General features: G+C 26.4%; 1 long non-coding RNA gene across 2 annotated transcripts; it reads left to right on the plus strand.

Annotated features, from left to right (window-relative positions):
• The first annotated feature begins 614 nt into the window (after positions 1-614).
• On the plus strand, positions 615-10,130 carry LOC136075099 (uncharacterized). 2 transcript variants are annotated; one of them, XR_010635681.1, is made up of 6 exons: positions 615-1,166; positions 1,309-1,394; positions 1,630-1,665; positions 7,341-7,551; positions 7,833-7,982; positions 8,141-10,130. It is a non-coding gene; the product is annotated as an uncharacterized LOC136075099 (long non-coding RNA). The 2 variants fall into 2 exon arrangements; XR_010635680.1 differs by lacking the exon at positions 1,630-1,665 and having other exon boundaries at positions 643-1,166.
• The last annotated feature ends 5,722 nt before the right edge of the window (positions 10,131-15,852 follow it).

The raw sequence follows: 15,852 nt of genomic DNA on the forward strand, positions 1-15,852 counted from the left end.
TTTGCTTACATGTCCAATCTCACTTTTTAAGGGAACCAATAACCTACAAGGAAGTTCGTTTTGAAAATTTGGTTTATGGTCTTTCAGTGTTACGAAGGAGTCAGTGATTCGTACGCCAACACATACGTCACTTTTAATTACTTTTGACTTTCGTCCAACATTTGCGTGTTGGACGAAAGTAAAAACCACTAATTTAATTACAAATAAATCGTTTTTAAAAAAAACCACAAAAACGTAAATTTAATTGACCAGAATGTTTTAAAAACATTCTGAATGTTTTTATCAATATAAACAATGTTTTTTTTTTTTGTTTTTTTAATAAAATGTTTTTATTTTTAATTTTTTTAATAAAATGTTTTTATTTTTATTTTTTACTGTAAATCATGCGCGGAGTGTTACTACATCGACTATCTTATAGGCTGACTCGCAAGGGAGTGCTGCTACATCGACTGACAAATAGCCTGACTTGCAAGGGAGTGCTGCTACATCGACTGACAAATAGCCTGACCCGCAAGGGAGTGCTGCTACATCGACTGAGGGTTTGGTTGGGGCAGGCAGTCTATTAATTAATAAAAAAAAATAATTCCGGTCTTGCATTTTAATTTTTACTTTTTGTAAAATATAAACTAAGGCGTAGAAGTTATAAACTTTATTTGGCTATGAGACTTGAAGATCTGAAAACCAGTCGTTGCATCTTCTTGTGATCAAATTAAAAATCAAAGATTAAGAAGTCACAGCTATTTTTCGGCGTAATTATAACAAAATAAAATAGAACATTAGATTTAATGTTTTTATTGCAAAAAAATTTAAAATATATATTTTTTATAAAAAATGTCATTTTAATTAGTGGTAAATTTAACTGTTAAGCATAAGACGTTGCGATGCATGAAACATTACGAAAATAAATCGTAAAGAATGTTTAAATTGGCAACAAAAACTCATAAAAAACTAAAAACTATCGTGTCTAATAGATTTAGCAAACTAAGTATGAAGGAAGTAATAAAATTGTTTGAGAATAAATAGAAAAATGTTTCTAAAATCTAAAATGTTGGTGTTCAAGAAGTTTAGATTTTTTATTATTACGATATTAGTTTATTTTAAAAATGAGTTCGAAAATTTTAGATATGGTTATGTTGGTTGATGTAAGTGCAGTGAGTATTTGAAGAGTAAGTATTTTATTAATCTATCTTAATAATTTGGCATGATGGCGGATTTTATATATATATAAGGACGCATTATTTTATTTGTTTTTATCATATTACAATATTTAGAAGTACGAACTTGTATATATTGCTTTATCTTTTTAAGGTTTTTGGGATTTATATCCGACTAGAGAATAATGTTGATTGACAACTTAACAAGCACTGCTCAGAACAGCTATTGCTGAGTATTCAGTAAGAGTTTACGTGTATATTATATATTATTATAAATTTTTGTCAATAAATAAAAAAAGTTTGAATATTATATTGAGCATAATTTTATTCCTCAGAGTTACTTAACATTTTTATTTATTTTAAATAAAAAAAAGTTTCTTATAGCAATATTTTAAGATTTTTTATTCTATGTTATTTGTAACTCGTTAATATAAATGTCGTGATTTTTTTTATTTATTTTGAAATTTTAAATTAGAAAAAACCTCCTGCTGCAGGTGATTCAAAAGTTACGGTCAGTTTACATTCAAACTTGATTTTTGTATCATAAAATGTGATGAACAAAATTTTTTTTAAAATAATGTCACTTCGACTATGTTCAAAAGATGAATGTATACGCAGGGTTTTCCTTTGGATTTGCTGCGCACGGGGCAAACCTAATTGTCACGCCCCTCTCTCAAGTAATTGCAGCGCACATAGACTTATTGTACTGCTACCAATACTAATAAAAATTTGAACCGGTTACCACCATTTTAGGAACTGACCTGCGTATACACTTGTATAGATATATACTTATATACATATATATATATATAAGTATAGATATATACTTAATACATATAACTTATACATATATATATATAAGTATAGATATATATATATATATATATAAGTATAGATATATACTTATACATAAGTATAGATATATACTTATGCACATATGTATATACATACTTACATATACACTAGGTATAATCCTTCAGTTTAAAATGTATACACAAGTATAAGCACAAAATATATATACGTGTATGTATAATATATATGTATATATATATATATATATATATATATATATATATATACACGTGTATGTATATAGGAGTAAACATATTATATATATTTATATACATGCTTATATATACATATATATGTATATATATATATTATATATTTATATATATATATATATATATATATATATATATATATATATATATATATATATATATATATATATTATATACATATTATATATACATCCTATATATTCCTTTATGCCTGAAATATTGTATTTATAGACTTGTATATATATACATACATGCTTATATATGAATATCAGAATGAATAAAGGTAAATGTTTTTCATTTATATACAAAAGCGAGTATTTATAAAATATAACAAGATTTAAATAAAAACACAATCTTATCCCAATTTACATCATCAGTCAGGTGTAGGTTTGTAAACAAAATTGTTTCCGCAAACGTTTATTCTCGTATCTGCTTTTTCAAAAGGTTCATATAATTTTTAAACCTTTTGAGTATTTAAAATCAAAATTTTTTTAATTTACTGAGAAATTTACTGAAATTTATTAAATGCGGGGTAATAGTGAATTAATTAAATTAGTATATTCAGCGGGGGTTATTCTAATTCAGCATTTAAGGGTTTTACTTTAATTTAAATAAACAACAATTTAATTTATCTGAAATATGTAATACAGTATTTAATTTTAATATTTAGTGCTCGCTTATAGTATTATCTTGGTGTTTATAGTAGCAATGGGTTAGTATTTTTTTAATCATAAAAAACCTTTTTACCTTCTCATGGTGTCTACTTTCATAACTGATTTTAAAAAGTACCTTTAAAACTGATGTCATGGAGTTTTTTTATGGTGTTAAATTTAACACCATAAAAAACTTTATGACAATAATTTTAAAGATACTTCTTAAAATCAGTTATGAAAGTAGACACCACGAGAAGGTAAAAAGGTTTTTTATGATTAAAACTTTACTAACCTATTGCTATAACCAACAGAGGAAATCCTTTATTCACATGAAAATACTTTTCTTAGATTATAGAAACTTTTAAATTTAATTATATTTATCTCATGATTATATTTATCTCATGACTTCAAATAATAATAAATCTTTAGAACATTAAATTACAAAAAGCAGTTAGGGACTCTTTTTGGACATGACATTACGATTGTGAATCTTTATTTAATGTTAGCTAATTAACTTTTTCTTTTGTTAGTTTTTTCATAATTTTGATTATTCAATTAACTTCATATTTAGCAATTTTATGATCATTTTTTTAATTGAATTTTTTTTTTCGAAAAAATTTTAAAATTTTTGAATGACATTTTTTTCTATTTATAATGCTGAAGGCCCAAAAGACATTCTAATTAATATTCCTAAATATACTTTTGTTAGCTTTTTATTTTTTTTTAATTGGAATATTTCCTAAGCCTGCTAAAACTCTAAAAGACTTAAAGATAATTTTTTTATTTCAAGTTTTTAATTTCATAGAAATTAAAAACTTGAAATAAAAAAAATATCAAGTTTTTAAATTCATAGAAATTAAAAACTTGAAATAAAAAAAATATCAAGTTTTTAAATTCATAGAAATTAAAAACTTGAAATAAAAAAAATATCTTTATGTCTTAGGTTGCATACTAGAATATAAATGTTTTGTTTCAAAACATCTATGTTCTAGTATACAACCATTTCTACTACACACCAGTATATAACTACACAAAACAGTTTATATTCCTATCACAAACTCAAACAAAATAATTGAGTCAGCTAATGGTTTCAAAAAAAAATATCATCATAAAAAAATTCTTTTACATTAAAATAAATTTTAGGCATAAAATCTTAAATTAAACAAAATTTAAAAATACTTACAAATAATAAACATTCACAATTTTATCAAGTGATTGATCCACTTGATCAACTCTGACAAAATTTATCTACAATAAAAAATTTTTACATTAAAATAAATTTTAGGTATAAAATCTTAAAATTTAACAAAATTTAAAAATACTTACAAATAATAAACATTCACAATTTTATCAAGTGATTGATCCACTTGATCAACTCTGACAAGTTTTATCTACAATAAAAATTCTTTTACATTAAAATAAATTTTAGGTATAAAATCTTAAAATAAACAAAATTTAAAAATACTTACAAATAATAAACATTCACAATTTTTTCAAGTGATTGATCCACTTGATCAACTCTGACAAGTTTTATCTACAATAAAAATTCTTTTACATTAAAATAAATTTTAGGTATAAAATCTTAAAATAAACAAAATTTAAAAATACTTACAAATAATAAACATTCACAATTTTTTCAAGTGATTGATCCACTTGATCAACTCTGACAAGTTTTATCTACAATAAAAATTGTATATAAATGTGCATAACACTGTTAAGCTTATATATTCACAATTTTATCAAGTGATTGATCACTGTTAAAAAATATGTATCCGTGTATCTATATGTAATATTAAAAATTCAAACTGGCTTGACTGCTTATTTGTGTCTATTTTTTATATTTGCGTCTTTTTTTTATACACTGATTCAACTATATCAATGTAAAAACTTTTAATTGTCTTTTTTTTCTTCACAAACAAGAAATTTTTCGAAATTTTCTCTTTAAATTTTAGGTATAAAAATTTAAAAATACTTACAAATAATAAACATTCACAATTTTATCAAGTGATTGATTCACTTGATCAACTCTGACAAGTTTTATCTACAACAAAATTTCTTTTACATTAAAATAAATTTTAGGTATAAAATCTTAAAATTTAACAAAATTTAAAAATACTTACAAATAATAAACATTCATAATTTTATCAAGTGATTGATCCACTTGATCAACTCTGACAAGTTTTATCTACAATAAAAATTCTTTTACATTAAAATAAATTTTAGGTATAAAATCTTAAAATTTAACAAAATTTAAAAATACTTACAAATAATAAACATTCACAATTTTATCAAGTGATTGATCCACTTGATCAACTCTGACAAGTTTTATCTACAATAAAAATTCTTTTACATTAAAATAAATTTTAGGTATAAAATCTTAAAATAAACAAAATTTAAAAATACTTACAAATAATAAACATTCACAATTTTTTCAAGTGATTGATCCACTTGATCAACTCTGACAAGTTTTATCTACAATAAAAATTCTTTTACATTAAAATAAATTTTAGGTATAAAATCTTAAAATTTAACAAAATTTAAAAATACTTACAAATAATAAACATTCACAATTTTATCAAGTGATTGATCCACTTGATCAACTCTGACAAGTTTTATCTACAATAAAAATTCTTTTACATTAAAATAAATTTTAGGTATAAAATCTTAAAATAAACAAAATTTAAAAATACTTTCAAATAATAAACATTCACAATTTTATCAAGTGATTGATCCACTTGATCAACTCTGACAAGTTTTATCTACAATAAAAATTCTTTTACATTAAAATAAATTTTAGGTATAAAATCTTAAAATAAACAAAATTTAAAAATACTTACAAATAATAAACATTCACAATTTTTTCAAGTGATTGATCCACTTGATCAACTCTGACAAGTTTTATCTACAATAAAAATTCTTTTACATTAAAATAAATTTTAGGTATAAAATCTTAAAATTTAACAAAATTTAAAAATACTTACAAATAATAAACATTCACAATTTTATCAAGTGATTGATCCACTTGATCAACTCTGACAAGTTTTATCTACAATAAAAATTCTTTTACATTAAAATAAATTTTAGGTATAAAATCTTAAAATAAACAAAATTTAAAAATACTTACAAATAATAAACATTCACAATTTTATCAAGTGATTGATCCACTTGATCAACTCTGACAAGTTTTATCTACAATAAAAATTCTTTTACATTAAAATAAATTTTAGGTATAAAATCTTAAAATAAACAAAATTTAAAAATACTTACAAATAATAAACATTCACAATTTTTTCAAGTGATTGATCCACTTGATCAACTCTGACAAGTTTTATCTACAATAAAAATTGTATATAAATGTGCATAACACTGTTAAACTTATATATTCACAATTTTATCAAGTGATTGATCACTGTTAAAAAATATGTATCCGTGTATCTATATGTAATATTAAAAATTCAAACTGGCTTGACTGCTTATTTGTGTCTATTTTTCATATTTGCGTCTTTTTTTTATACACTGATTCAACTATATCAATGTAAAAACTTTTAATTGTCTTTTTTTTCTTCACAAACAAGAAATTTTTCGAAATTTTCTCTTTAATTTTTAGGTATAAAAATTTTAAAAATACTTACAAATAATAAACATTCACAATTTTATCAAGTGGATTGATCCACTTGATCAACTCTGACAAGTTTTATCTACAATAAAAATTGTATATAAATGTGTAAAACTGGTATAGATCCTGTTTATTTTCAAAATATATATTCCTTAAAAAAATATATATATATAATTTACGAAATGATAATTTTCTTTAATCAGTTTTTAGAACCAATTTAGGCAAGTTTTGTATTTCATTTTGAGAGGCATTTCTTTGGAACAATATTGTTTTGTCTGAAATTTAAATGCGAAAAAGTCTGGAACTTTTTCGCATTTAAAAGGAAATTAAAAAATATCATTCTCTTAATTGAAAACATACTTACATATTTTTAAATTTAGTTATTTCGATTTATTTATAATGCTTTTACGAATTCATATATAAAAAATATTTGTTTGACTATATACTTGTATATTTAAGTTTTGTTATATTAATTTTACTTTTGTGTATCATGCTATTTCAATTTATACATTTTAGACCTATGAAGTCTTGTGTTTTAAGTATTTATATAAAACGTTAATTTTTATTTCTAACTTTCGTTTTATATACTTTATTTGGCTGTCTTATTTATTTTATACACATTACAAAATTGTTTTAAACACGTAACGATTGTAAGCGGTTCTTGATGACAAGATCTTCTGATCTTCTGCAAGTCTCCGCGTTCTTATTTTATACGCAACAAAATTTGTAATTTTTTATTTATATTCATTTTTTTTTCATTTATTTTATTGAAAAAAAAAAAAGATGTTTTTTGGACAGAAACTGCTGTAGAGAAAAGAAATATATATATATGTTGTAAAAATCTTTTGTAAAGTATGTGCTCTTCATCAAGAGAATATCAAATGGTCAATACCAAAGGAGCAATAAGAACAACCGCTTTACATTACATGAATAGGACATGCTACATTCAAAAAGATGGTGTTTCTTGACATTTACAAAGTGATGTACACAGAAGTGCAATCCGATTTTCGAATGAAGTCCTAAATGAAAACAAAGATGCAAAAGTAAACGACAAAGAGCAACAAGTTAATAGTCAGACTTTATATTCATTTTTTATTTTAAACTCTAATTTTAAAGAAAGATGTTAAAAATTTGAATTAGTTCACCTTTTGTAAATAAAAATCATTTTCAATTTTAAATACGAAATAGTTATTTACAACGTCAAAGAAGCCTCTTTAAAACAAGGTCATCAAACTTTCTCCTTTCTATGGAACTCCATTATTTTCATATATTTAAAATAATTATGATAATTTTTTTACGACTCATTTTTGTCCTTTTAAGAAATTGTATCTACTATTTTTATAAGGTGGAAACCGATAAACTCAACACTAGTTCGTGTGTAACAATATTGACAGAGGAAGAAAAAACTACAAATAATTCTTACAAAAACTTGGTAAAAATAGCTTATGAAATGGCTTGCCATCCAAATATGCCTCATGCGCATTTGTCTGTTCTCGTAAGTTTCATTTTCTTGTTTAATTTTTTTTTAGCAAATAAAAGTTAATTTTTTAAATATGCAAATCAAGTTCAAATAAGTTTAAGCTTTAATCGTAGTTCCTAATTTACTACATAAAAGTATTAATTTTTTACAATAATATTTTATTATATCTTCAGGTTGATTGTGCACGCGTCACAGGATCAAATTTTATCAAGCGTAAAGAAACAGGATTCACTGACAGAGAACTTATCAGGTGTTGTGCCAATTCTCTGTGTGAGAAATGCTATAAAATTCTCGAAAATTGCAACTTTTTCTTAATACTTAGCGACAAAGTCAAGCACGAAAAACTGGAAAAGAAAAAGTACTTGTTTTAGTCCTTATGGAGCGCAACGGAATCCCGAGAAACATGGTTACCGACTTGTTGGAAATGTCACAATTTGTGGAAGCTACTCAAACTCAATAACTGCTGGTATTAATAGTGTCTTTGAGTCGGATAATTTATTTTTCAAAATATCTACTGAAGATTATAATAAAAAAAACTTTCTGCCACCGCTGACGGTGCAAACGTTAACTTAAAGAATGTATGGTGTAAAGAATGGTGCCCTAACACAGCTTAAAAAATCTCGCAAATGGTTATTGAAAATACATTGTATAAACCACAGAATCGAATTGGCAATGAAAGACACTTTTAAAGATGTAACAGAATTTATAAAGATCGAATTTTATTTGTCAAATTATTACCTACTAAGAAATTCCGGAAAGTTAAAAAAAGAAGTCGAGGCTGCGGCAAAAGCTATAAGAATAACTTTTTATATTTTACCGAAAATATCTGGTACAAGATTTGTCGGGCACAGGAGAAGAGCCCTTTTTATTCTTCTCGAGACATGGCCACCCTTTCTTTCAGCGTATGAAAATTATGCAAGTGACCCCAAAAATGGCAAAACAGTTGAAAAAGTAAAGGATTTATTAAAATTATTTAAATTTTAATCATTTCTTGTTCAAGTAGGTTTATATTTAGACTGTTTAGAAGTTATTGTCCCAGCTTTAAAAAGTTTCGAAAAAAATGAGATGTTACCTCACGAAATTCTGACAACAATCGAACGAACTTTAATAGAAATAGACGATAAAATAAAATCAATTGGGGAAGAAGATGAATTTAATGACATCTTTGTTCTTCGCTATTTGGTCACTGATCAAAACAACATTGAAGGTTTCTTTTAAAGAGCTGGTGATAAGCAAAAACACCCAAAAAATCTAGCACTGGAGATAAACAGTTTTAATCAGGAAAAAACAATTCAAAAAATGCATGAATTTAAAAGAGTGATTTTTCCTAAACTTCATGAGTTACTTTCAATTAGATTTCAAGAATACTCTCGTGAATTTTCCATTTACAGAAGTATAAAATTTATCGATCCAATAGATTGGATAGTTGAAGAAAAAGACTCGATAGTGACGCAAACCAAGTTAATTAGTGACCATTTTGAAGTCTCATTAATAAATGCTGGTTTTCAAATAGATGCTTCTTTACGAGAATGAAAAAAACTTAAACTTTTAGTCACAACTGAGTACGAGTCTCATCCGGTAAGAAGTTTATGGAAGGCAATTTTTAAACATAAAATTAAAGAGTTTCCGAGTATATGTCTACTAGTTTCTCTTATTATGTCTATATCCGGATCGAACTCGGAACTCGAGAGAACTTTTAGTATTGTCACAAACATATTAGCAGATAAACGTCTATCAATAAACCATGACACAATTGCCGATTGTGTAATAATTCTCGGCAACAAAAGTCTTTGGTCGAAAGATAATTACAATAATATTATTGACCTATCGTTGTTGAAGTATATAAAAAAACGGAGAAAATCTGATGCTGGCGATACTAACAAAGTTAAAATAGCAAATATTCAAGATATACAAACATGCAGCGATACTGATGACGTAGACAGCGAAGATGATATGCTAACAGACAATCTTAAGGATATAAACTTATAAATTCCTTTTAAATATATAAATAATTTTTTGTCATAATAGTCTAAAAAATGCACGATTTATTTTGATGTAAATATTTTATTAATAAGGTATTTTGTTTATTGTCAATTCAATAAGGTGAAGTTTTAATGACGTTCGTTTAATTTATGAAAATAAATTATGATCACGAATATGTTATTGGTGACTGGTAAAACTCTTTATTGTTTAAAAACATAATTAAAAAGAGTTCACAAAATAGACACCATAAACCCGGGCAAAGTGAAAAATAGTACCACAAAATCGTACCATAAACGTTTTTTGTTCAAATTTCAATTTCTCTGCTGAAATTTTATTTTTATTATTTTAATAGTCAATCTTTACCATAATGTAGGAATTTTACCAAACTTTATGTAAAAAGATCGTTTTTGAAGCCCTATCGTTCCTTTTTTTTGAAAATTTTCAATTTAAACTTATTTGCTTCATAACTTTAAAAGTTATTTTCTATAAATTTTGGCAGTCACCGACGCTTCCCGACGCTTTATTTTTGTAATTAATTAGTACCTGAGATATCTATAAAAATTTCTTAAAAATGCGGTTTATAAAGTTATATATAAAAAAGTAATATAAGTCAGAAAAAAAAACCCGCCTTTTTATCGTGGTTTCAGACTATCTGTTTATAACAAAAGTTTTTTTTGTCAAAATTTTTATTGAGAATTAATTTTGATGGACATGCATTCAATTATTTTTGCATTTTGTGGTGAAAATTTTATTAGCAATTTGTGAACACTGCGTCATTTAAAAAATATTATATAAAGAGTTGAAATATTTATATAACTAAAAAATTCCCAGTGGAAATTAAATACTCTTTAAAATGACGGATTTTAAGTGTTCGAAACGTCAACTGTTACTTTCCTATGTTGATGGAGGAAGACACTATCAATAATTTTAAAAGAAAATTGTCAAATTTCTCAGGATAGCTTGTGTTTCATTGTTAGCAATATTCAAAGGAACATTATTCCGTCGTTTAATAAACGTTGGATCAAGGCGTCGCGGAAAGTGGACGCTTTTTTATCTAACAACAATAATTGGTTAGATTCGGAATATAGTGCATTTTTACCAAAATCGAAAAACGCAATAACAGACGCCATGCCATCTACATCATTTGAAAAACGTGGAAGACCGTGCATGTCTTATGGAAATTTGTCAAAGACCAAAAAAAAACAGACCAGAAAAAAGAAAAAATTCCACATTAGTTAAGGAAATTGGATTCGAGCACATCTTTAATGCATATCTTCAGGCATTGCGTTCAATAGGAGAAGAAACATAAGCAAAGATTGTGAAGCATTAAGGATTGCCGGAAAAAAAATAAGGTCTCTGTCTCGAGTTTTATGGAAAACACAAATGTTTTACTGACAGATGAAGAAGCACTCAGCGTGTGTGTTGATTTAGATTTAACTAAAAAACAATACTTGAGGAAGTTGACAGTCGAAAAAAACTGTTCCTTATTCCCACCGTATTATAAGTTGCAAGAAATTAAACAAACTTGCTATCCACCATCTTCTGCAATAGAAATTACAAACACACATGCGAAATTTATTGAACTGCAAGATTTATTGGATCACACTGTAGATAGAATTTTGACTACAGATTCTGTGTATCATAATAAATTTAAACAACTAATTTTGTATAGTAAATGGGGTTGTAATGGCTCCTATGGCCAAAGCAAGTACAAGCAGAAACTTCCGATGGAATTTGAACTTATTTCTGATGCGAATTTGTTTATTAGTTCTTTGGTATCGATCAAATTAGTTGATGAGGTAACTAGCGCAGTTGTTTTTGTCGACTAATATGCATAAAGTTTTTATGCATATTAGTCGAGACTAATATGCATAAAAACTTTAAAGAGACTCCTGTGAAAACTAAAGTTGTTGTTGCTGAAATAAAAAGCCATATATACTCTTTACGGCCATCTATAGTAAACAAAAGGTGTAAAGGAATACAAGTGAAACATGAACTTTTTTTAACAATGATAGATGGGAAAGTGGCTCAGGTATTAACGGATACGCCTTCTGCGTCTACATGTACAATATGTGGAGTTACTCCACGACAGATGAATGATTTGACTAAAGTGTCTGCTACGCCAGAAAATGAAAGTTCGTATCAATATGGACTGTCGACATTACGTGCCTGGATTCGGTGTATTAAAATGATATTACATATTTCCTACAACCTGTCTTTCCAAACATGGTCAGCAAAAGGTGAAGAAAAAAAACGACAAAAGATGCAGAAGAAGACCTTAGTTCAGAAGCGTTTTCGTGAGCAGCTTGGGTTTATCGTCTACAATCCAAAACAAGTAAGTGGTAATACCAATGATGGTAATACTGCTAGGAGATTTTTTTTTTACAATGCTAGCTGCTCTTCTGAAACCACCGGAGTGAATGTAAATTTGATTAAGCGACTTTACATAATTCTACAAGCTCTCTCCTCAGGTGTTATGATTAATGCTGAAAGTTTTGGGACATATGCTACAGAAACTGCCAAGATTTATGTGAGTAATTATAGCTGGTACTTTAGTACACAAAATTTTACTTCATGGAGAAAATATCATAACATATTTTGCAGTACTGCCTATCGGTCAACTTTCAGAAGATGCGAAAGAATCCCGTAATAAAGATTGTAAAAAATTTTGCCTTTATCATGCCAGGAAATGTTCTAGATTAGCTACATATGAGGACGTATTTCATACTCTTCTGTACACTACCAATCCCTACATCACCAGCATTAGAAAACCGTACAGAAAAAATGTCCAAGAACTCGATGAATATACTTTGCAGCTTTTGAAAGTCGACTTATAATTTATTCCATAAAAACTTACTGTATAAAAGTTGTTATTAATAAACTATTCTGAATATTGCTATAATATAAGCATTTTATAAACTCTTGAAAATTTATGTCATGCAATCATGTAAATGCTTAAATATATGCAAATTAATTAATTACACGCAACTATTAAAAAATCAAGTTTGTAAAGCAATTAAACCTAATATAAGGAAAATGTGTGTTTAATAGTTTAAAAAGTACGTTTGTTTTTTTTGTCTAGAAATTAGCCGAAAGCTCGTATTAATGTTTTTTTATTATATAAATTTAATTTTAATACATTTTCTAAATAAATAAGCATTTTTTGTCGTTTCTAATACTTTTAAAGTTTTTAATTAAAAAAATCCACATGTTTAGTTAAAAGTAAAAAAACTTCTCTTCAGTAATCTATCATAAATTCAATAGAGACTTATTCACCTTCAGATGTTGTTTCACCAGGAAAATCTATTTCTGTATTCTACAGAAATAGATTTTCCTGATTTAATTTTAAGTCTTTATTTGGATTTTTTTTTTTTATTTTAACTTTGTGTAACATCTTTCTTATCACAGTCTTCATTTTTTTTTCTCAATTAATATGTCTAAAACGCTCTGGTCTAAAGCTTTACGAGGACTCAAGACGTTTTCACTTGGTTATTTGATATACACTGCATTAGAATTAAATGGCACCAAACCACAAGCTCTAAATCCACATATTAAATTTTTCCTTGAGCATTCATTAATGGATAACATTAAATCATTCAGCAACTTAGAGAAATCTTCTTTTGCTAACGTTGCAAATTTTTTACCACAAAAAGTTAGTTTCTAATCCAGAAGTATACTTCTCAATGCTTTTGAGGTGCAAAGAATGCAACATCATGAGGTTGAAGCATATGGGTTGAATTGGCAGAAGACATATGAATCTAGGCAAAAGAATTTCTTCAACACCATTTTCATGAAACATTACAGAGAAACAAGCCTTACTGCTATTACTGCTGAGAGAATAATGAATAACCTTACTGCTATTCTCTCAGGGTACTTAGTTCCACGTTCATAACAATTTTTTATTTCCAGGGTCATAAAGCAAATTTGTTTCATCCTAATTCCAAATGCTACAAGGTGGAATTTCTGCAAGCTCAAGTCTAATATTGTCAAAATAAATTTTTAATTGTTCTTTGTTTATAGTTGCACTTTTTCTTTTAATAAGTGATGCAATTCTATGGGATAACTGTGAAGTTTCATAAAACTTGAGACATAATCATCACCAGGAATACTGTTTTAAAATATTTTTACAGTACGATTTTGCAATTTTAAATAACCAGCAACTAACATTTCAATATCAAGTTTATTCAATGGAAATCCCAAATCACACATAACCTTGATTCTTGATAAAAATAACTGCTCCTGATCATAAGTAAATATGGTTGGTGCAGCAATGCATTTATAATGCTTTGACTTCATTTTATCATGTATATTACTTCTTGGTATACTAAACCTTTTAGAGGCTTGACGAATAAACATACCTTCATTAATTACATCCATACACTCTTTCAAAAGAATGGTATTAGAACAATGTTGTATGCACGTTTTCCAACACTATGCTTTATTTATTTACGAGGCATTATGCTTTATAAAAAGTAAATATAAACAACACAAGCAAACTGCAATGTAGTAATTTTTTAAACTATTATAAAATTTTATTAAATTGCAATTAAATTTAAAAATAAGAGTCTATAAACTTTAATTTTGTTATAAAGTTAATAAAATTATGATTTAGCAACAACAACAACAAATAATTTAACAAGAAAATATACTATTTTAATAATCCTAAAATACATTCATGCTTAAAACTGTTTTTCAAAATAAACTATTTGGATAACATGCTTCAAAAGAATATTATAGTTGTAATAAATAACGATCAAACTGCTTTAACATGAATATTATTTACAAGGCCAAAGTTAACCCCAAAAGAGTATAAACCTACGGGGTAACTTTGACCACCCTGTAAAAAAACCAAAATGTTGTTACTTGAGTTGTTACAAAAACTTTTCGCATAATTTTATCTGAACCTTTGTGCTTAAAACAGAAGAAATATTGAGTTGAAATACTGAGAATACAACATTCTGTTTTACAGTTTTTGATTGTGTTTTACCAAGATGTAATTTTCATTCTTTTTCACGTATAGTAAAGTGCATTTGCAACAAACTTCTGATCAAAATTTGAGCAAGAAAAATTGCATTTACAAATAAAACAAAAATGGTAAAACGTTACTTAACTGTTTAAAAGTTACAGATGTTTAATAAAAACTTTTAAAAATGGCCAAAGTTACCCTGGTTTACGGTAAGTAAAAATTGATTAACAGTTAATAAAATAACCACCCAGCAAACATGTCAGCGTTGAATCAACATTGAAAACCGGTCGCAGCGTAGAAAAAGCGTTACAGTCACAAAAACAACGCGCTTTCAACGTTGAATCAATGTTTGTTATTGTATACTAAATCGCGGTAAATTTAAACGTTGAATAAGCGTTGAAATTGTAACGTAATTCAGCTTCTCAAAAAAAGACGTTTATTCAACGTGGAATCAACTTACGCAAAAAGCCATTTTAAAGACGATTCAAAATCTATGCTTCATCAACGTTAAAAATAAACCGCTTTTTAAACGTCACATTTTCAACGTTGAATAAGCCTATAAATATCAACTTATATTATCTTCTCAAAGAACCGCGTTTATTCGACGTTGAATAAAAGTACGCAAATAATCACTGTAAAAACGTCGCAAAGTTGAAGGTTTATCAACGTTAGGCATAAGCTGCTTTTTCAACGTATTTAAGCTATTTATGAAACAACGCTTATTCAACGTTACATATACCAACGTTGAAAATGTGGTAGTTAAAAAACGTTGAAAAAGTGTTATTTTGCCAACGTTAATTAAACGTTGTTTTGACAACGTTGAGGAAGTGACACATTGAAAAACATTGTCTCATTAACTAGCCATTACAAAAATAATTTGCCGTAAAGAAAAGACAATGAAAACTTAATAAAATGCATGCAGATTGTATAAAAAAT

Source organism: Hydra vulgaris, chromosome 01 (assembly GCF_038396675.1).
Source record: "Hydra vulgaris chromosome 01, alternate assembly HydraT2T_AEP".
NCBI classification, from domain to species: domain Eukaryota; kingdom Metazoa; phylum Cnidaria; class Hydrozoa; order Anthoathecata; family Hydridae; genus Hydra; species Hydra vulgaris.